Source organism: Pan paniscus, chromosome 2 (assembly GCF_029289425.2).
Source record: "Pan paniscus chromosome 2, NHGRI_mPanPan1-v2.0_pri, whole genome shotgun sequence".
Classification (NCBI taxonomy): domain Eukaryota; kingdom Metazoa; phylum Chordata; class Mammalia; order Primates; family Hominidae; genus Pan; species Pan paniscus.
The window spans coordinates 163,509,064-163,533,309 of NC_085926.1; the positions used below are offsets into that span (position 1 = coordinate 163,509,064).

The window sequence follows — 24,246 nt, forward strand, 5'->3', positions numbered from 1 at the left end:
TATGTTATGGCTTTATGTATTTACTATACTAGCCTTCTTGTTTTCATTTTAGAATGTACTCCTTCTACTTGTAAAAGAAGCTAACTGTAAAACAGCCTTAGACAGGCCCTTTAGGAGGTATTTCAGAAGAAGACATTGTTATCATGGGAGATTACAATTTCACTTCCTGTTATTGCCCCTGAAGAATTCCCAGAGAAACAAGATGAGGTGGTAGAAGGAAGGGATATTGATGATCCTGACCCTGTGCAGACTAGACTAATGCATGTGCTTTTGTCTTAATTTTTAACAAAAAACTTAAAGAGTGAAAAAGAAACTTTAAAAATATAAAAAAGTTTATAGAGTAAGACTATACAAAAAAGAAAATATTCTTGTATAGCATACAGCGTGTGTTTTAGACAGTGTTATTACAAAGGAGTCAAAAAGTTAAAAAAGTATATAAAGCAAAAAAGTTACAGTAATCTAAGGATAACATTATTGAAGAAAAAAATTTATTTTATAAGTTTATTGTAGTTTAAGTGTACAGTGTTGATAAAGTATACAGTAATGCCCTAGGCCTTTATATTCAGTCACCACTCACTCACTGACTCACTCAGAGCAACTTCCAGTCTTGCAAGCTCCATTCATGGTAAGTGCCTTATACAAGTGTACTATTAAAAAAATCATTTATATGCTATTTTTACTGTATCTTTTCTATGTTTATATACAAAAATTTTTACAATTGTATTATAATTGGCTACAATGTTGAGTACAGTACCTGCTACACAGGGTCGTAGCCTAGGAGGAATAGGCTATACCATATGGCGTAGATGTGTAGTAGACTATACCTACTCTATGTAAGTACACTCTATGAGGTTCACACAATGAAGAAATTGCCTAATATCTCTCAGAATGTATTCCTGTCATTAAATGACACATGGCTGTATATACATAATATATAGTGTGTATATATATGTTATTTACATATAACATATATAAATGACATGTAACATGTAAAATGATATTATATAACATATACAGGTGTATATATATGTTATGTATAACACATATAACATACAGTATTATAATGTTATTTTTATATGACATACATAAATATATATATATCTGTTGTTAAATTTTGATCCTTATATTGAATACAATTTTGATAATCTATTTTACTTTTTCCGACCAAATATTAGTATCACTGAGTTCCACAAAATGATGAAATAATTGGTAGATATTAGGGCATTCTAGGGTATATGTCTTATGGAAAAACGTAAATTGTTTGTTGACTTTTGTCTTTTCTTTTGAGGGCTAGATATTTCATTAGATTATATTAATCAGGAACAAGATTTAACCAATAAAAATACGGCTAATCATGATATCTAACTCTTTATAAGACATTGTAATGAGATATAATCTAATGAGAATTGTGTGCTCAGCAAGAGGAGGTAGAGGGAAAAAAAAGAGGTTCTTGCAAAGTACAGAAGTAGGAAGAGCAGGAACAGAGCAAGGGGATGGAGGAATTCAAGTCGAGGTCACAAAGGAGGCCAAACAAAAGTTGAATCAAGAGGAAGAGAAGAGTTTAAGTTTGGATATTTTAGTCTTTTTATTTCTATATTTATATTGCTTTTTATATTTATTTATTATTCAAAAGATATATTTGATCTTCTAAGGTCTCTTAGGGGAAATAGTTTTAGAATTTTTCCGTGTTGTAGAGAGCTAAATCTGGACAATGACTTGGAGTTTCAATGAATGCTTATATTTAAATATGGATACAAATCCGGAAACAAATATTTATGCCTATGGAAACTGGGCTGTACATTTCCATGTCACCTATAACAGCCCTGAGTAATGAAAAGATTAAAAGAAACTTATTCAAAGACAATAAAGGAAATAGTAATGATTTAGGAGGTTGTATTAGTCCGTTTCATACTGCTATAAAAAAGTGGCTGAGACTATGTAATTTATAAAGAAAAGAGCTTTAACTGACTCACAGTTCTGCAGGGCTTAGGAAACTTGCAATCATAGCAGAAGTCGAAGGAGAAGCAAGCACCTTCTTCACAAGGTGGCAGGAGAGAGAGAGAGTGAGGGGGGACCTGCCAACCACTTTTAAACCAAGAGATCTCTTGAGACCTCACTATTATGAGAACAGCATGGGGGAAACCACTTCCATAATCACATCACCTCCCACCAGGTCCCTCCCTCAACACATGGGGATTACAATTCAAGATGAGATTTGTTTGGAGACACAGAGCCAAACCGTATCAGTAGTCTTTAAAGAAAGACGACAGAGTGGTCATCAGCAAGACTTATTCAGATGTTCAGTAGGAGAATCTGAAAATGAAAAAAAAAAAAAATAAGAGAGAGAGAGAGACAGATCTGCTGCAAACTATCGTTGCTGAAGTAATCCAGGTTGAAGAGCAGCAAGTCCAGTATTGACCTGAGTCAAGGTGTCAAAAACTGTGGAAGAAAATATAAAACAGAGCACTCTTAAGCATAAGCTTTCTTTTGAAATGTTTCCTTTTGAGAATGAGCATGCTGCCATGTAAGTCACCTGTTTTATAACATAAGTGTAATAATGCCATGACATAGTGAATTACATAACATATAAATTACAATGGGAGTAGAATGGTCTTTTAATCAACAGTGCTGTATCAATTGGATATTCCCATTAGAAAAAGTAGATTTTATTTCATTTCACCCTATATAAAATATTAATTTATTAGGGATTATAATTCTAAAAGCGAAAGGTAAAACACTAAAAGTCCTAGAAGAAAATATGAAATATCTAGTGTATATCAAATTTATCAAGTGGGACACAAAAAATACTAACTATAAAGATACATAAATGGAATTACATTAAAGTTAAACATAACTGCTCATCAAAAAAAACCATTTAGAAAATAAAAAGGCAAGCTACATTTGCTATATATACATCTAACAATCAATTTACTCCTAGCAAGTATAAAGGACTCCCCAAAAGATGGGTCAAATTAATTTTCAAAAATCTGCAAAAATTTTGAACATATAGTCATAAAAACTTATTCAAATGTACACTCAACATTAAATGGACTGAAAAAGCAGTGCCTTTAATTACTTAATGAAAAACACAAAGGAAAACCACAAACAGATAACACTTGATATCTACCAGAAGCACTAAAATTTAAGGCTGAAAAATACCAACAATTGTATAGAAAATATAACACACACACTTCTAATGGAAGAATAAATTGGCACAACCAGTTCTAAAGTACTGCTTAGCATATCTACTACGACTAACATTTTGACTCAGTGATCCCTCCCTTATGTATATACCAAACAGATTTGCCTATTGTTACCACAAGATATGTAGCAGAATGTTCATACCAGCAAATAAAATAAGAGAAACAACTAAAATACCAACCAATAGTAAAATTGGTTAACAATTTTTATCATATTAACTTGAATTCTATAGGACAGTGGTTCTCAGCTGGAGACTATTTCATCCCCAGAGGATGTTTGACAATGTCTAGAGACAGTTTTAGTTGACACAACTGGAGAAATGTTATTGGCTTCTAAGGGGCATATACCAGCAATGCTGCCAAATATCTTCCCATGCACAGTTCCCATAACAAAGAATTATCCAGTCCAAAATGTGCATAGTGCAAGATTGAAAAATTCTGCTATAGAACTATGAGAAAACTACACATAACCACATAGATGAAAAAAAAATGATACAGAGGAGTTTTACACTGAATACTTTGATTTATGAAAACTTCAGAAACAGACTCATCAAACCCTTTCACTGTGTTAGGAATCAGCTTAATGATTATCTTTGACAGGAAACAGTGATTAGAAAGGGAAGGGAAGGGGTCACTGATAATGGTAGTGCTCTGTAAACACAAAACAGAATTCTAAGCCCCCCAACAGACTGAATGGACCCCTCCTCTCAGCCAAAGGCATTCCAAAGTTGACCTGAAAAACTAGTTCAGGCCATGAAAAGAAAAGGGGCTTGGAAATGCCTCATTCAGGCACAACTGACCAGTATTAACATTAAAACAGAGATCTTAAGTCTGACAAAACAGACTTTTTGTAGCAATAACATACCAAATTCTAATCTTACTCTAGTATAGCATCATATGACAGATAACAAGCCCTAAAAGAAATGGAAGTATTTTACCCCAATATATATATATATATATAATTGAACTGCAGATCTTTCTAATAGCAGAGCTTGGTACCTGAGGAGGTGGTTGTCTGTTAGTTAGAGACTCCCCTCAGAAGACAGTAGTCCTGGGCTGGGCATGGTGGCTTACACACATAATTCCAGCATTTTGGGAGGCCAAGGTGGGTGGATCACCTGAGGTCAACAGTTGGAGATAAGCCTAATCAGCAAGATGAAACCCCATTGTCTCTACTAAAAGTACAAAAATTAGCCTGGTGTGGTGGCAGATACCTGTAATCCCAGGTACTTGGCTGTCTGAGGCGGGACAATCACATAAACCCAGGAGACAGAAGTTACAGTGAGCCAAGACTTTAGCCTGGGCAACAGAGCAAGACTCCATCTCAAAAACAAACAAACATAAAGAAGGCAGTAGATGGTAGTCCTACCACATTATGCAGGCATAAACAGTTAAGTTATTCCCCATGGTTAACTTAATAGCCTCTGTTACAAGCAAGGCTACCACTGAGACTGCTCAGGGGCAAGCCGGCCACCCTTTGGCTACTAAATCAAGTTCCTTACTTAGGTAGGCAACAGGCTACTGGGCTGTACCCTGGGCCTATGTTAGAACTCCCAGTGCCATTCCCTTTATTTCTGACATATAAAGATTAAACATTTTTCCTATGGAGAGATAAATGGCTGGTGTCTAAAGGAAGGCTCGTTTTAGTTGGTCAAAAGCCTTTCTAGGCTCTGGTTCCCAAATTAGACAGTGAGTTTTAGCTGCCTGAGTCTCCTTTATTAAGTGGTATAAGGGACAAGCTATTTCACTCTACCCAGGTATCCACAGACTGCAGAATCCTGTAATGCCCAAGAATTCCCTTGGTTACTTGACAGTTTTGGGGAGGAGAAAGGAGAAGATTTTCTTAAACGCTTCTTTGACCAATGCCCTAGTCCCCTCTGACAGGACTAGGCCTAGGTATTTCACTGGGGTCTGACAGAGCTGAGCTTTAGATTTTGAAACCTTATATCATCTGTTAGCTAGAAAATTAAGAGCCTTACTGCCTTCCTTAGGGATTTCCTCTGTTGGAGCCCAGAGGAGAATGTCATCTATGTATTGTAAAGCTTTAACCTGAGGATAAAGGAACTCAGAGAGGTCTCTTGATAATTACCTGCCCAAAAAAGTGGAGGCTGTCTCAGAATTCCTGAGGTGACACTGTCCAGGTTAACTGGGTGGTTTGGTTAGAAGGATCCTTGAATGCAAACAAATACTGAGAGTCAGAGTATAATGGTATGCAGAAAAAGGCATTCTTTAGGTCCAGGACTGTGAACCATTTAGTTACCTCAGGTATTTGAGCTGGCAGGGTATACAGATTGGGAACCACCAGATGTATCAGAACCACAGCCTCATTAACAAGGTGGAGGTCCTGAACTAGTTTCCATTCCCCATTGGGTTTTTGTTCCCCCAATATCAGGGTATTACAAGGGCTATTGCAGGGCTTGAGGGGGCACTGCATCCTAAAGTTATCAATGATGGCTTCTAGTCCATTCCTAAACTCTAGTTTCAGGGGATATTGTTTCTGGTTAGGAAAGGAGGTGGAATCCTTAAGGTGGACCTTGACCCGTAGGGTGGTTGTGGCTTAGCCAATCTTCCCTTCAATTGCTCAACCTTCTGGGTTAATATCAGTCTCCAATAGAGTGAGACAAAGAGTTTGCCCAGGGGCCATCAGGATGGCAGTCCACAGTTGGGCCAGAATATCCCTGCCCAACAGAGAAGTTGGGCTTTCAGGCATAATTAGAAATGCATGGGTGAACAAAAGGTCTCCCCAACTTCAACTAAGAGGTTGGGAAAAATATTCAGTAAAAGGCCTTCCTGAGATGCCCCTCATGGTCATGCTAAGAGGAGAGAGGGCCCTGTGTTGGAGAGGAGAACTGAGACCAGCTCTGGTTTCCAAAAGGAGGTCCACTTTTCTCCCTTTGATTTTCAGAATTACCCAGGGCTCCTGGATGGTAATGGTGGTCTGGACCACCGGGAAGTTGAAGAGATGAGCTCTGGGACTCATCAGCCCTGCTGCTGGACCATTTGGGAGATTTGTCTGGAACTGGTGACCAGCATCTCTGGGGACAGTCCACCCTCCTCCAGTGGTCCCCATTTCAGATTGGACAAGGTCAAGGTGGCTACCTCATGCTTCCTGGACAATCCTTCCTAAAATGCCCTGGCTTGCCACATCTGTACCAGTTAAAGGGGGTATCCTGGGAATTCTGGGATTTGTTGGCTTGCCTGGTGGCCATTAATGCTCCTGTATCTTTCCTGCATTTCCTCTCTGTCTCTCTCAGGCCTCATTTTCACTTATAAAAAACCAAGGTATCCACTTTCAGGAGGTTCTCTAAAGTGCTATCTAGTCCCAGGGCCTGTTTCTGCAGCTTCTTCATGATATCAGGAGCTGCCTGAGTAATAAATTTCTCTTTCAGGATTAGTTGTCCCTCGACTGAATCAAGAGATAGACAAGTGTGCTTGACCAAGACCTCTCTTAGCCTTTCCAGGAAGGCAGTGGGATTTTCATCAAATCCCTGGTTTATCATGGATAACTTGGTATAAATGAGAGGCTTGGTCCTAGTCCTGTGTAACCCCTCCATTATGCACTCCTGAAAGTCTCCTCTTCCATTCTCCCATTTCATCATTGGGATTCCATCCAGGGTCATCTATTGGTACTGCTTCTCTTCCAGTTGGATAAAGTTTGTCCCCTTCCCTGATGCTATATGTGATACAAAGCTCATCCCTAAATCTCACTCTTGTTTGCAGGGCAGCCTGCTTCTCAGTGTTAGTCAGGGTCTGATTCAAAAGTAACATAAAGTCTTTCCAGGAGAGCTCAAATACTTGGGTGAAATTCGGGAAAGCCTCTATTTATCTGTCAGAGTCATCTGAAAACTTGCCAAGATCCTCCTTAATCTGTTTTAAGTTCTGTGGACAGAAGGGAACCTGGACTTACTGAGGCCAAATTCACCAGGCATCTGTTGGAGAGCAAGAGCGAGACTGGGGCTTGTCTAGGGTGAGGATTTCTAGGAGGGGGCAAGCAAGAGAGAGAAGCTGGATAGGGAGGATGAGGTAGACCTAGAGGAGCAAGGCTGCAGGGAGCTGGCTTCTCTGTTGGAGGTGCTTCTGGGATTTGTTTTATTAGTTCCCTGGGATTGCCCCTTGTAACCTCCCCTGAGATGGCAAACAGGAGGGATGGATAAATCCTACACTGTCAGGAAAGGTCTGGATTGCCATGCAAGGTAAAGAAAGCCTGCACATACGGGGCCTCAGACCATCTGTCCTCATGTTTACAGAAAAGGTTCAACTGCAGGGCTGTATCAAAATGAATGGGTCCTTCCTGAGGCCAAACCAGTCCTTCTTGTAAACTATAATTTGGCCAAACCTTTGTGCAGAGGGATATGAGGCATTTTTCCTCCATAGTCTGAGGGTCAAAGCAGTCCCATTGGTTCAGGATACACTCCAGAGAAGTATAACCTGGGGATGGTGAAGATAGCTGGTTTCCAATTCTAAAAGACAGGGAAATAGAGGCATCCTTCATTTGCTTTCTTCTTTCAGTGATAACCAGAGGTGTAATGGAGAGAAAGTGGGCATCCTTTCTTTCTCTTCCATCTTGTCCCCTAGTCCTGGCGACCTTGGCAGGTGCCACCCACGGGTGCCAAAGTGATTTTCACCTGTGCTAACAGAGGAAGGGCTATTGGGTGGGAGTATCTTCTCTTACCCATTATGCCCTATTTTCCCTGCTGTAAACAACCTTTGAGTTCCCTGGGCCTCATCTATGTCATGGAGCATGGCCTCCTTCCATGAAACAGGGATTTAGTTAGCAGGAATTGGTCCTACCCATTTACATTGTGCCTGTTGCCTAGCTTCGGATCCCTCAGATCCGGTTTTTCATTCTAGGGCCTCAATCTGAAGCCTAGAATTGATTTTGGGACAAATTTCAGGGGCTGCATGGATCTGTTTAGATTAAGTCTCAGATGGGCCCTGGTAAATTTGCAGTTATCAGCCAGCAGGGGTCGGTCATCCATTGTTTTTCTTGTTATAAGCAGAGTGCTGGAGATAGGAACCCTCTCACTTAGAAAAGAATAAAGGAAACATCTTAAAGTACAAAAAAAAAAAGTGTGTTTTGGGAGGAACTTCTTGCTCTGTACAAATGGGTTTCTTCAACTACTGTATCCCTTCCCCGGTTCAGACCAGTAAGGACCACTCAACCATTGGAGGAAAGGCTCTACTGGTGCAGCAATCAGGAGGCACTGGGGGCCCAGTGGCAGCCATGGTTTTTTCCCACCCCTCATGGCCACTGGGCACAGCTTGTGCATGCTGCAGACAGGCCCAGGTGCCCAAGTCAGAAGGGGAGGCAGTAAGGTGGTAAGTCACTGCACCTTGTCCATCCCACGCATCACCTGCAGCCATTAGGGTGAAGTTTGGGGTCGCACCACTAAGAACAAATGGAAACCAAATTGTTCTAAATTGCTCCCTTGATTGCTGGGCCAAACATACATTGTACTTAGTAACATCTCAGTAGTTTGCAGCATTACCCTTAACATTATACAGAAGAGATAGGAGCCATTTCAAGCCATGAAAAAACAAAAGACACCACAGCAAAGTCTGGGGATCTTGGCCAAAGAAGTATAGTCTTGGGGCCTTCCAGCAACAAAAGATGTTTTTGGTTGCCCCAGGACTCTACTCCGGTTCCATGGAACGATTAGACCTCCATGAAGAAAAACAGAGCCAATATTTATTTTACTCAAAGGAAAGAGGGAGATGTCAGGGTCTTGGAAAAGAGGCAGATCTGACAGCTCTGCATCTGTACTCACCCTTGTGCTGAACCCCTGGATCACAGGCGAGCCCCCAGTTAAGACGGAGGAGTTCCCTGACCCCTTAGTGGTACTTGCAGCAGGGGTGTGACTCATTTACTCGGCCGCCATGCACTCAAACCCCTTATGGGAACATGCAGGTGAGCTGGGGCAAGAGCCCAAAAGCACTTGCCGTGTCTAGGGGTGCTACGATGCTCTTTTAGTTTTGCCATCTGTGGGTGGCTAAATGTTAACCAGCTCAGTGGAGTCAGGGTGACAGCCTTTTACACCCTGCCCTCTTGGTACCCAGGTCCTTGTCCAGCATCCAGGAAGAATCAGCTCACACAGACTTGAAGGATGGTAAATGCGGGGATTTTATCGGGTGATGGAGGTGGCTCTCAGCAGAATGGATGAGGAGCTGAAAAAGAGATGGAGTGAGAAGATCATCTTTCCCTGGAGTTCAGCTGGCTCGCGGCCGATCTCCTCTCTGACCATCCCCAGACAAACTCCTCTCAACGTTCAAAAGCTCCTTCTCTTCTTTCTTTCACTGCTGTGCTGTTCTGCCACTCTGTCAGTGGAGCTTGGGGTTTATATGCATACAGGATAGGAGCATGGCAGGCCAGAGTGGTTTTGGTAAAGGCAGCATTTGGGCACAAAAACATGAATGCCTATTCCCATTGAGGGACATGGATTACCAGGCTTGAGGGTGGGGCCTTTGCAAGGGAATTGCCCTCTTCTACTAGGTCCCTGCCTCCTGTCCATATCACTAGCATTAAGATGCCAAGTCAGAAATTTCAGCATTTGAGAATTCACTCTGCCAGCAAGCTAGCAAGTTAGCCAGTCATAATTTTACAGTTTCATCTGGTGGAAAGATATTAGACTTCTGAGTAAGAGCAAAGTTTCTTATTCAATGCAGTAGATTATCCAGAGTAACATTTCACATCAGTTCTCTGAGCCCCAATTTTCACAGGGCAACATGATAAGGGCCAGGTGGTACATGAATATACCATGGGGAAGCATTCCAGGAAAGGAACCTCGCCTTTAGGACACTCTAGTCTTATAAATGGGCTGCTGACAAACCTGTTCTTCTCCCCTCTTGAGACAGACACTGTCTTTATACCTTGGAATATAAGCAAGTTCATTTTGGAGAAGTGTAAGGGTCTCTATAATTATTAAACTGGAATGACTCACGGGTAAGACATCTTTAAATCACTACAGAAGAAGTTACTGACTTTCTCTTTACTATCTGGAAATGTAAATACATTTGCACCAGAGGGAGTTCCTGTCTCTATCTTTCCAGGGTGGCTTGTAAAACATTCTTGAGACTATAGTTCTGGAGAACAAAGACTAATGTCTGGATGTGTAGAAACAACAGAGATTCATCAAGAATTATCTAGCAGCATCACAGAAGTGTGGATAAAAAACTGTGATATTATTTTTAACTATCTTATCAAAGAATATAAACAGATGTGTGTATTGGAAATACACACCCACTACTAGTGATTATTTGTGGAGATTTACTCTCATATTGTGGTAAATTTGGAAATTGTCACAAGTTCTTTTAAAAACAGATTTAAAATATGAGTTAATATTAATATCATTCATGTTGTTTGACTCAGTACATCCAAGCTAAAGAATTCAAAGTTCTCAGTAGTGTGCTTTATAATTTTTATTATAGAAATATTTAAAACAGCATATTATATAAAGAGAGAATAATGGTGAAATATATTTGGAATACCCATTCAATGGAATAACTTCGAACAATACATTTGCTGAGAGAATAGCACCTAAGATAATGTTAGGTTAAAACACAATTATTGCTGAGCTGAAAACATTATAGATAGATGCAGATATGGATACAGATATATAGATGTACATATGTAAATATGTAGAATCAGATACAGATACAGTACAGATATATATTTAGAACAGTAACAAGAAGAAACTATTTTAACATAATTTTTTTCAGTAAGTCTGTGGAAGATTTATATTTTTCTTTATACATTTTTGCGTTTTCAAAAGCCCATGTATAAAGTATCACTTTTATCTTATAAAAAGTTTTATAAATTAACCTCTATTTTAAAAATTGTATTTGGCTTTTTAAATGCCATCCACATTAACACCTCAATCTGTTTTCACATATTTGAGTGATATTTTAATTGGTTGGTGATATGGTTTGGCTGTGTCCCCACACAAATCTCATCTTGAATTGTAGCTCCCATAATTCTGACATGTTGTGGGAGGCACCAGGTGGGAGGTAATTGAATCATGAGGGTGGATGCTGTTCACATGATAGTGAATAAGGGAATAAGTCTCATGAGACTTGATGGTTTTATAATGGGGAGTTACCCTACACAAACTCTCTTCTCTTGTTGTTGCCATGTGCGACATGCCTTTCACCTTCTGCCATGAATGCGAGGCCTCCCCAGCCATGTGAAACTGTGAGTCCATTAAACCTCTTTTTCCTTATAAATTACCCAGTCTCATTTACATCTTTATCAGCAGTGTGAAAATGGACTAATACAGTAAATTGGTACCAGTAGAGTGGGGTGCTGCTTTAAAGATATCTGTATTAGTCTGTTTTCATGCCACTGATAAAGACATATACACGAATGGGCACTTTACAAAAGAAAGAGGTTTATTGGAATTATAGTTCTACATGGATACACAGATAGCAGCAGGCAAAGAGATAGCTTGTGAAAGGAAACTCCTGTTTTTAAAACTATCAGTTCTCCTGATATCCATTCACTATCATGAGAACAGAACAAGAAAGATCCGGCCCCATGATTCAATCATCTCCCACTGGGTCCTTTCCACAGTATGTAGAAATTACAAGAGCTACAAGATGAGATTTGGGTGGGGAAGCAAAGCCAAACCATATCATTCCACTCCTGGCCCCTCCCAAATCTCATATCTTCACATTTCAAAAGCAATCATGCCTTCCCAACAGTCCCCCAAAGTCTTAACTCATTTCAGCATTAACTCAAAAGTCCACAGTCCAAAGTCTCATCCATGGCAATACAAGTCTCTTCTCTCTACCAGCCTGTAAAATCAAAAGCAAGTTAGTTACTTCCAAGATGCAAAGGAGGTACAGGAATGGGGTAAATACAGCTATTCCAAATGGGAGAAATTGGCAAAAACAAAGGGGCTACAGGTCCCATGCAAGTCTGAAATACAGCAAGGCAGTCAAATCTTAAACCTGTAAAATGATCTCTTTTGACTCCATGTCTCACATCCAGGTCACACGGACACAAGAGGTAGGTTCTCATAGCCTTGGGCAGCTCCACTCCTGTGGCTTTGCAGTGTACAGCCTCCCCTCCAGCTGCCTTCATGGGCTGGTGTTGAGTGTCTGCAGCTTTTCCAGGCACACAGTGCAAGCTGTCGGAGGATCTACCATTCTGGGGTCTGGAGGATGGTGGCCCTCATCTCACAACTCCACTAGGTGATGCCCTAGTACGGACTCTGTGTAGGGGCTCCCACCCCACCCCACATTTCCCTTCTGCATTGCCCTAGCAGAGGTTCTCTATGAAGACTCCACCGCTACAGCAAACTTCTACCTGCATATCTAGGTGTTTCCATACATCTTCTGAAATATCGTTTGAGGTTCCCAAACCTCAATTCTTGACTTCTGTGTACTTGCAGGCTCAACACTATGTGGAAGATGCTAAGGCTTGGGGCTCCCACCCTCTGAAGCCATGGCCTGAGCTCTATGTTAGCCCCTTTCAGCTATGGCTGGAGCAGCTGGGATGCAGGGCACCAAGTCCCTAGGCTGCCCATAGCACAGGGACCTTAGGCCTGGCTCACAAAACCATGTTTTCCTCCTAGGCCTCCAGGCCTGTGATGATAGGGGCTACCATGAAGATCTCTGACATGCCCTGGAAACATTTTTCCCATTATCTTGGGGATTACCATTTGGCTTCTCACTACTTATGCAAATTTCTGCAGATTTGCAGAATGGGATTTTCTTTTCTATCACATTGTCACACCGAAAATTTTCTGAACTTTTATGCTCTGTTTCCCTCATAAAACTGAATGCCTTTAACAGCACTCAAGTCATATCTTGAATGCTTCACTGGTTAGAAATTTCTTCCACCAGATACCTTAAATCATCTCTCTCAAGTTCAGAGTTCCACAAATCTCTAGGGCATGGGCAAAGTGTCACCAGTCTCTCTGCTAAAACAACGAGAGACACCTTTGCTTCAGTTCCAAACAAGTTCCTCATCTCCATCTGAGACCACCTCAGCCTGAATTTTATTGTCCATATCATTATCAGCATTTTGGTTAAAGCTATTCAATAAGCCCTAGGAAATTCTAAACTTTCCCACATTTTCCTGTCTTCTTTTGAGCTCTTTAAATTATTCCAACCTCTGCCTGTTACCCAGTTCCCAAGTGGCTACTTTCAGGTATTGATATGCTTTGGCTCTGTATCCCCACCCAAATCTTATATTGTAGCTCCCATACTTCCCATGTGTTTTGGGAGAAACCTGGAGGAAGATGATTGAATCATGAGGGCAGGTCTTTTCTTTGCTGCTCTAGTGATGGTGAATGGGTCTTACGAGATCTGATGGTTTTAGAAACAGGAGTTTCCCTACACAACCTCTCTCTTTCCCTGCTGCCACCCATGTAAGATGTGACTTGCTCCATGTAGAACTGTAGATCCAACAGACCTTTCTTTTGTAAGTTGCCTGGTCTTGGGTATGTCTTTATCAGCAGCATGAACATGAATTAATACAGTATATTGGTACCAGTAGAGTGTGGCATTGCTGAAAAGATATCACAAAATGAGGAGGTAACTTCAGAACTAGTTAACAGGCAGAGGTTGGAACAGTTTAAAGGGCTCAGAAGAAGATAGGAAAATGTAGGAATGCTTGGAACTCCTTTGAGACTTATTGAATGGCTTTGACCAAAATGCTGATAATGATATGGACAATGAAATCCAGACTGAGGTTGTCTCAGGTGGAGATGAAGAACTTGTTGGGAACTGGAGTAAAGGTGACTCTTGCTATGTTTTAGCAAAAAAAACTGGTGGCATTTTGCCCCTGCCCTAGAGATTTGTGGAACTTTTAACTCGAGGGAGATGATTCAGGGTATCTGGTGGAAGAAATTTCTAAGCAACAAAGCAGTGAAGATGTGACTTGGGTGCTTTCAAAAGCATTCAGTTTTAAATGAAAACAGAGCATGAAATTTTGAAAAATGTTCAGCCTGACTATGCAATAGAAAATAAAAAACCATTTTCTAAGAAGAAATTCAAGCTTGCTGCAGAAATTTGCGTAAGTAACAAGAAGCCAAATGTTAATCACCAGGACAATGGGGAAAATGTCTCCAGGGTATGTCAGAGAACTTTGTGGCAATCTCTCCCATCTCAGGCCCAGAAGCCTAGGAGAAAAAAATTGCTTGTAGGCCAGGCCCAGGGGCCCCTTGCTGTGTGCAATCTAAGGACTTGGTGCCCTGCGTCCCAGCTGCTCTTGCTGTGGCTAAAAGGGACCAAGGTACAGCTCAGGCCATGGCTTCAGAGGGTGCAGGCCCCAAGCCTTGGCAACTTCCACTTAGTGTTGAGCCTGCAGGTACATAAAAGTCAAGAACTGAGGTTTGAGAACCTCCAACTAGATTTCAGAGGATTTGTGGAAAATCCTGGATGTCCAGGCAGGAGCTTGCTGTAAGGGTGGGACCCTCATGGAGAACCTCTGCTAGGGCAGTGTGGAAGGTAAACATTGGGTTAAAGCCCCTACATAGAGTCTTCACTGGGCACCGCCTAGTGGAGTTGTGAGAAGAGGGTCACTGTCCTCCAGACCCCAGAATGGTAGATCCACCAACAGCTTGCACCGTGAGCCTGGAAAATCTGCAGACACTCAATGCCAGCTTGTGAAATCTGCCAGGGGAGAGGCTGTACTCTACAAAGCCACAGGGGTACAGCTGCCCAAGACCAGGGGAACCCACCTCTTGCATCAGTGTGAGCTGGATGTGAGACATGAAGTCAAAGGAGATCATTTTGGAGCTTTAAGATTTGACTGCTCTGCTGGATTTTGGACTTGCATGGGGCCTTTAGCCCCTTCATTTTGGCCAATTTATCCCATTTGGAATGGATGTATTTATCTAATGCCTATACCTCCATTGTATCTAAGAAGTAGCTAATATGCTTTTGATTTTACTGACTCATAGGCAGAAGGGACATGACTTGTCTTAGGTGAGACTTTAGACTATAGACTTTTCAGTTAATGCTGAAATGAGTTAAGACTTTGGGGGACTCTTGGGAAGGCATGATTGCTTTTGAAATGTGAGGACATAAGATTTGGGAGGGGCCACGGGTAGAATGATACAGTTTGGCTATGTCCCCACCCAAATCTCATCTTGAATTGTAGCTCTCACAATTCCCACATGTTGTGGGAGGGATCCAGTGGGAGGTAGTTGAATCATGGGTGCAGGTCTTTCTTGTGCTGCTTTTATGGTAGTGAATAAGTCTCCCAAGATCTGATGGTTTTATAATGAGGTGTTTCCCTGCACAAGCTCTCTTCTCTTGTCTGCCACCATGTGAGATGAGCCTTTCATCTTCTACCATAATTGTGAGGCCTCCTCAGTCATGTGGAATTGTGAGTCCATTAAACCACTTCTATCTTATAAAATACCTAATCTCCAGGTTGTCTTTACCAGTAGTGTGAAAAATGGACTAATACAGTTGGTTATTTGCAAGGTAATTTTATTTTATGGGTTTGTTTTATGGTCAAGAGTTTCTAAAACTAAGGCTATATAGGATCTCATGTTAAAACCTAGCAATGAGATTTATAATAAAGGATATGGCTACATTTTTGACCACTGATAGCTTTACTTTTCTTTCTTTTCCACATTAGGCCAAGCTGATTTTAAAACCCACTAACTTCTTCCCTGGTCACTAGCAGGAAGTTTGAAGCCCATAAATTCCCTGTGGGTGCATAGGAACATTTACCCAGAACATTCCTCTAGTCACTATAAGGGCCCAATCCACTCTCTCTGCTCAAGCCCAGTGGATTGATTTGGGTGCTCATCCTTCTATCTCCAGAAAGTTTCATTATGTGAGTAAGAAATCCTTTTGTAATCTTTTGAGGCATGTTTGGCATCATCAGGCTAGGCATCTGAATCAATTTTGTTTGAGGAGTGTTGATCCCATACTCCTTGGAGTAACAACCAAAGAATTTTTTTTGCATTTAAATATATCTATACACACTCATACACACACACATACATACAAAAACATGAACATGTAAATTATATATTGCATATTATATATAATATAATATATCTAGCTGTCTATATCTTCTAAATTCATAGATTCAGTTTTATTCTGGGGAATTTTTATGGTCTTTTGAGAACATAATCATACCTTAAGAAACAAAATGTTTAACCACTTTTTTTTTTTTTTTTGAGAAGGCGTTTCACTCTGTCGCCCAGGCTGGAGTGCAGTAGGGCCATCTTGGCTCACTGCAAGCTCTGCCTCCCAGGTTCAGACCATTCTCCTGCCTCAGCCTCCCGAGTAACTGGGACTACAGGTGCCCGCCACCATGCCTGGCTAATTTTTTGTAGTTTTAGTAGAGATGGGGTTTCACCGTGTTAGCAAGGATGGTCTCAATCTCCTGATCTCGTGATCCACCCGCCTCAGAATCCCAAAGTGGTTTAACCACTTTTAAACTTAGTGATGCCAAGCAGAGAGATTGAGCCAATGTATTAAAGTCTCCTCAGAATAATTATAACGTAATATTCACAGACAGTGGAATGTACACTAAGGAAAAGAGATAAAATATCAAAATCAAGGAAAAACCTGTTTCTCTTCAAAAGCAATCCTGTTTCTCTCCCAGTATTTTTTTTCTAACGCCACCATGTATCCTAACTAGAAACTTAGGAATCCATTGTAATTCCTCTTTTACTCTCACACTGTACATCCAGTTGAATAAATTCCAGTCTGTTCTAGTTTCTAAATAGTTCTTTAAACAATTTATTCTTATCTTTAATGTCATCATCCTTGTCCTGGCCATCACCATCACCCACTTGATATACATATTCAACTTCTAAAGTGGCTTCATTCATTTTGTTCTTTCCATCGTGCAATTTTTTAGACATACCTTTTGCTTACAACTTTTCAGAACATTCATTTTTCCTTTAAAATAAGCACTAATGATTACTCTCTAGTCTACAGAGTAAAAACGTACCAATTTGGCACCTGCATTCCACCTGCATTCCACTTTGTATGTTATTTTGCATAATTGTTCTATTCCATTCACACTGGCTTTCTTTCTGCCTCTCAAACAGTTTAATTTTTTCTGAGCCTCAAGGTCTTTGCCCATAATGTTCCTTATGCTCAGAGCTGGCATTCAGCAAAGATGCACTGGTACTACATAACTGGTTTGTGAAATATAAAATATTCCCAAACCTGTTGGTAAATAGCTACTGACCCAACCCCCTCAAGTGCTCCACTGCTGCTCTGATCTGCAGGCTCCTTATTTGGGCCTCCCCAGATATCCTCACAATTAGCAATTAAAGGGCTAATTGCAATAGCAAGGGTCCCTGTGATCATTTTGTGGCTTTCTGCCTAGCATCTATTTTGAGTGGTGCCTATAATAAATGTCCCACTTTCTAGGTGATGCCATTGGCTCCTTTAAGAGATCCTAGATGGCAGATGTATATGTTCCATATACGCCCTACTCTCAGACTCAGGAAAGCCGAGTTGTGTACCACAATGAAGCTGTGTAACATTCACCGATCTACCAAACAGATTTTCTCTACGTATCCCCTAGCCAAAGAGGTTTTCTGATTATCATACCAAATGCAGAATTCTACAATGTTCTCTGTTGAAATATTTTATTTATTTTCTTCATAAGTCTTTTTAAAACCCTCTATTATCATGGTTATTTTTTCTTTACTTTTTTTTGTAGATTTAAATTTCAGGGTTGTTTTATTCCCCATTGTTTCTCCTAGTGTCTAGCATATATAGTAGGTGCTTTGATGTATTTGTTGAATTAATAAATCAATCAATTTCTCATGCCTCTGGCATAAAGAAAATAGAGATCATTTTGCTTTTTGGGTGTAAGAAGTGTTATCAACAATGTGGACCTAAGAATATAAGGGGAGCAAGAATTCTTACTACTCAAGTCCAACTCAAAATAACTGATATTCCTAGAGAGTTATAAAGATTACATAACTTTCAATAATATATTATTTTGTCCAATCCTTTCTCAAAGTAGCTCCTCGTCTATTAGCTTTATTTCTTTATATCCAAGCAAGTCTTCTATCAATGGAGAAGAGAGTTGGGAGTATTTATTTATTTTGGGGGGGGGAATTTATCCAATGCTCATGTCTTCTTAGTGTGATTTCTTCACACATCATCAAGAAAGCACATACAGTTGACCTCTGTGGAAGAGATCACTACTTACTTATCAATACCTACTCTCCCCTTCTCTCACACAAAAATATAACCTCAAAGTTGGTAAAACTTATGTCTATACAGAATATAAACTACTATTTTCCAGCATACTTTGTAGCAAGATACGGTAATGTTACAAAGTTCTAACCAATTGGATGTGAACAGAAAATATATATGCTGCCTTATGAGTATATGCTATGCTAAAATTTGAAGATGGCAAGGAGTAGAAATATTTATGACCCAGTTCTTGCATTAAAGGAGCTCAGGGTTTTTAGAGTTATATAAAATGGAATTTGTTATACTACAGGGCTTCATACCTGAAATAAAACAGATTCAGATAAAGTTGGCAAGTAAAATTGGTTAATATATTCTACCTTCAGGATCTGGTAGCAATGAATGATTTGCATTCAGGTCCAACATTTACATGGAACTAAATTAAGCTTTGTCCACATTCTGGCATTTGTCATATACAGGAATATCTATGAAAGGCATTGTTTAAACTTTGATGGAAGGCATAATGGGAAATACGAAAAAACTAAAATTTTGGAATCAATATGATTTCTGGGAATAAATCCACTGTGGTTAACAGAATCTGAATTCAGGAAAAGCAACATGGCCAGGGGTAGAAGTAGCTTCTGGGAGAACATGGTGACTATACTTGACTTTACCGTTGATCTAAACTCATGTAGCACATCCGTATTCTTGGAACTGTTTAAAACAGACGCACACACAACAAACAAAAAGTAATGACCTAGCTGTAAATTAAGGAATTCTAACAACTGAGAATCATGCAATGCTCCTTTGAATCATAGAATAGAATGATTTTACTTCTACAAGAACAAAGACAAGACATTATGGTCAATATGAATAGTATGACTCATCAGGAGAAGAATATTGGAGAGAAGAGTGAGTAATATTGGAGACAATCATGTCTGGGTCCAAAAAAGTAAAACTATCATGAGACATAGCACTGGAGAACTCTACAGGGAAGTGTAGAGAAGGGTACTTGAAGCAGGAAAACCTCACAGAAGGGCCCAAGAGGCTATGTGTTAGTAACCGGAATCTAGCTCAAGGCAGAACAGTTGCCTGAAAAGAATGAAATGGAATGAAAGGTCAGGGGCATAGGCTGTGGTTTACAAAAAATATTGGGAACACAACCAGGAGCTGAGCATCCTGAGGGGCAAACCCTTCTGTTGGAGCAGTGGTAGTCCTGAGAAATACTGTGGGGGTGATGTAATTGCGGGTTTGTCAGGGCAATGTCAAAGGTACTGTTATTGCAGGAGTATATGCAGCTAATTTAAATCGACCAGGAACACATGAAAGACTTCTAAATACTCTCAGAGACACTGGAAGGTGAACCTTAAATGACAGTCTGGGAGTCTACAATTACACAGATGTAACTATGGAGTTACCAAAGTTCAGATTAATCATTAATGGGATCTAATTTGTGTCCAGAGACTGTGAAAGTCTACCACATTCAGACTACAGAGAGCTGAAAATAAAGATAAGTTTAAGTTTCAATTTAAACTTTCATTCTGGACATGTGCAGTAGCTTACGCCTATAATCCCAGCACCTTAGGAGGCCAAAGCAAGAGGACTGCTTGAGCCCAAGAGTTCAAGACCAGCCTGGGCAATACAGTGACACTGCCTCTACAATATTAAAACAAACAAACAAAAAACAAAAAAACATGGTGGTGCATGCCTGTGGTCCCAGCTACGTGGGAGGTTGAAGTGGGAGAATTCCTCAAGCCCAGGTAGTTGAGGCAGCAGTGAGCTGTGATCACACCACTGCACTCCAGCCTGGATGAGAGAACAAGACCCTGTCTCAAAAATAAATAAATAAATAAAAATAAAAAAATAAATTTATTCATGTTAAAGGAGAAATGTAAACCAATTGTATAAATCCAGATTATGCAAAATGCAATAATTATAGGGAAGTAGCGGGCCTCTAAATAATTATTTTAATCCATGAATATAGATATTCATAGTTTTGCCACCTTTGATATGACACAATTTGGAAGCAAAAAAAAATGTAAGCTTATGTGTGCATATTCCAAAATGTATTTTCTTTAGGATTTTTGCATCTATGTTCATATTGGTATGTAGTTTTCTTTTTTTGTTGTGTCCTTGTCTGGCTTTGGTATTGGGGTGAAACCTACTTCCTAGACTGAATTAGGGAGAATTCCTTCCTCGTTGATTTTTTGGAATTTTCAGGAGGATTGGTACCAGTTCTTCCTTGTATGTTTGGTAGAATTTTCCTGTGAATCCTTCTGGTCCTGGGCTTCCTTTCACTACTTGTTACTGATTTGTTCAGGATTTCTATTTCTTCCTGGTTCAATCTTGGAAGATTGTATGTTTCCAGGAATTTATCCATTTTATCTAGGCATTTTAGTTTGTGGATATATAGTTGTTCATATTAGTCTCTGATGATCTTTTCTATTTCTGTGGTATCAGTTGTAAAGTCTCCTTTTTTATTCCTGATTATGCTTATTTGGATCCTCTCTTATTTTATTTGTTAGTCTAGCTAATGAGTTATCCATTCTGTTTATCTTTTCAAAGAACCAGTTTTTAATTTGTTATTTTTTTCTCAATTTTATTTAGTTCTCCTCTTACCTTTATTATTTGTTTTCTTTCGCTAGCTTTGGGTTTGGTTTGCTATATGCAGAAGACTGAAACTAGACCCCTATCTCTCACTATGTCAAAAAAAAACACTTTACAGTATTTTTGACTATCTTATATTTATATAAAATATTTTATATTTATAAAATTAACACTATCTTGTGTGATAACATGACACCTTTATTACTGAGGACTAAGCTCTGATTTTTTCTCTTGCCCAAATTCCTATCTAAAGAGTCTGGGGAGTCATACCCTACAAACCATAAATTCTCATCAGATGGGTTTTATTTAACCCTATATATTGTGTCTTACTTTCCAATCCGACTTATTTTGGTTTACATTCAGAAAGGCAGTTCTCACTTTTTGTTATGTTACATTTTATCAGATTTCTTATGCAATCCTTTTCCTTCTCTCATATATTATTATAATTCAGGGTTGTTGCACATCCTCTTATGATGCAATTTTTATCATTTCTAATGATTTCTTCATCTAGATAACCAAACAACATTTATTTAATGAGCTCCTGACTCACATGTCCGACTGAATACCAAACATTACTGTTAGCTCAGGAACAGCACGGTTTAACACTGACATCATTTTCTCCCTTGCTTTTCTTTCTGAATGTCAGTTTTAGTCATTGTCGATATCATCTACACAGCTGTCAAAGTCAAAAGTCTGGTGTTGTCCTTGCATCCACATTTGTCTTTCCCTTACTTTGCACAGTCAATTGGTCTCCAATTTCTGTTGATTCTACTGCCTACATTTGTAAAACTTTCAGTTTTCTCAACTTTCTGTATCATATTTTTAAATTTACATAACATTATTTACCTTCCTTGACTTAAAAAATATCTTAACTAATATTTTTCCATATCTCTCAGCCTATTCTTTCACTAAGTTGACTTAAAGTAATTTTTCCAGTACACGAAATATGTCATGTCACTCCTTACCTTAACACTCATCAATAACTGTCTATTACTATTAGGAATAAGTTCAAACTTTTAAGTATGATGAAAAATTTATGAAACTAAATTAATGTATTATTAAGGAAAAATTACAACCCATGAGAAAGGGTGATTCTAAAGAGAACATCTGATAGCAAGTACTGGAAAAATAAAATCACACTTAAGTTGGGAGCCTTCCATCAAACCAGTGACAGGTTTTTCTTGTTGTTGCTCTACTTTTTGGTGTGTGTATATGTCATGGGAGGATAAAGTGTTGAGTAGATCAGATAATCATAACCCAAGGTGATAATGAACTCTAAATGTGAAAAAAAAAAGTAGAATTGGAAGCCAAAACCGCATGTATCATTGAAACAGTGAATTCTAGTAACGGAGGAGTGATCAGTTAGTAATAATTATCTTACTATATAGACTAATTTATTTATTTAGCCAGTAAAAAATAGTTAATGATGCAACATTTTGAATATTTATTTAAAGGTATCTACACTTTCTGAAAACAAAGGAAAAACCCCAGGTAGAAACTAAAAGCAGTATTTTTGGGCTTTTAGAATTGTTGAATAGTGCAGTGTTTACAACATAGAAAGCATCATGTGGAAAATAAAATTCTTAACTTTCTCGAGGCTTATTTCTCAAAATAACAGTACCAGTTTTACTCTAGGTTTAACAGTGGCCAAATTGTTTGATATTTGACAAGAGAAAGGAAGTCACCTCCCTCAGGAAAAACTTAGTGAAGCAGGATATCACTCTCTATAGATGTTTAAGGGAGGGAGGCATATGGTTGACTTTGCTACCCAAATCTGAGGGAAGAGACTTTAAAGAAATCAGCCAATAACTTTTTATGTGGTTTAATATATACTGGAAAGGACGCATGCTGACCTGTTTCATTGTTAATGTAGAAATGACAGAGACTGGAGAGAGATGCATTGTTAGAATAGTCAGCCAAGCTACTAGAACAAGCTCACTTCAGTTCCCAGTTCTTCAGAGGTAAAAGAGATAGATCCATTCAAGTCGACAGCTCCCTAAATGCAGAAATATTTCTAGGCAGAAATATACTTATTATAGAATTTTATATAAGAAATGGGTCGCAGGTATCTTGGACTAACAGGTCTACAAATTCTTGATCTCAGTCCTCCTTCTCAGTAACTGGCAGCACCATCCATTCAGTTGGTGAAATCAAAACCTTGTAGTTATTCTTAATTTCACTTATATTCTTTTAGTCCATTAGCAAAAAATGTCAGTATTAATTCTATATAGATTACAAATCTGATTTTTTTTCTTTTTTCAGCACTAATACACTAAGTTACCTTGAGCTCTCTCCATTTGCATGGAACAGGATCAACGCTTAGTGAATATTTTTTGAACAATTGATTGAAAATTATATATGCATTGATTTATGAAAAGACTCTGTGAGAATATTTCCATTTTATTTTTAATTAAAAAATAATTTTAAACAGGATGCTTATTACTTTCCAAACTTATTCAGGACGAGCTTAACTGTATAATCTTCTCTTGACAACTCTTCTAATTTCTGATTGTAGAAATTTTGCTGATCCCTCAAAATTCTTTTAAGATAGTATCTTCTCTAGGAAACTTTCCTGCATTCTTCCAAGGAAATATTATTTGTTACTCTCTAAATCTCCGTGTATACTCCAGTTTTATCTCTCTGTGACGCTTGAAACATGTTTTTCCTGACATTTAGTTATTGTTCTGAGTTTTACAAACTCCTTGAGGCCATCTTCTTTCAAATAATAAGACATAGCAAGTTCTACTATTGTCATATTAGAATCCTTCCTTCCCCATGAGTTAATGTAGTTGTAATATGACTTCTTTTAACAAAATAATTAAAACACACACATGCACTACATGTATAGGAATGTATTATATTTAAATTCCACATATAGCCTTATTGGTAAGTATTTTCATATAAGTGAATGAAAGAAATAATACTTGAATGAAGAGTAAAGCCTGTCTGGTGGGATGAACTACGAACAGTAAAATACAAATATTCATGTTTTAAGAAGAAGTATTTTTAACTGTGCATATATAAGAAATATAGAAAATGAAAGAATTAGCTTCACATACTAATAGTGATAATAATTTATTACCTGTGCATATTATAATTGGTTTGTTTAAAGAACCCGCATTATAATCACATTAACTCACTTCAGGGTGTTTAATGTAACAATACCATTTCCTGCTGTGTCTTATTACTTAAATGGAGTTGCAATTTGGTTTTCCTGCTGACTATTCAATTGTATTTCCTAGACAAAGACAGATAGTAACTTACCTCAAATTATACTTGTTTATCTAAGGAGAACATTGATCAATACTGT

General features: G+C 38.9%; 1 long non-coding RNA gene across 1 annotated transcript in view; it reads left to right on the plus strand.

Annotated features, from left to right (window-relative positions):
- Positions 1-24,246, plus strand: part of LOC117979812 (uncharacterized) — a 442,597-nt gene that overhangs the window by 405,187 nt on the left and 13,164 nt on the right. The window lies entirely within an intron of this gene.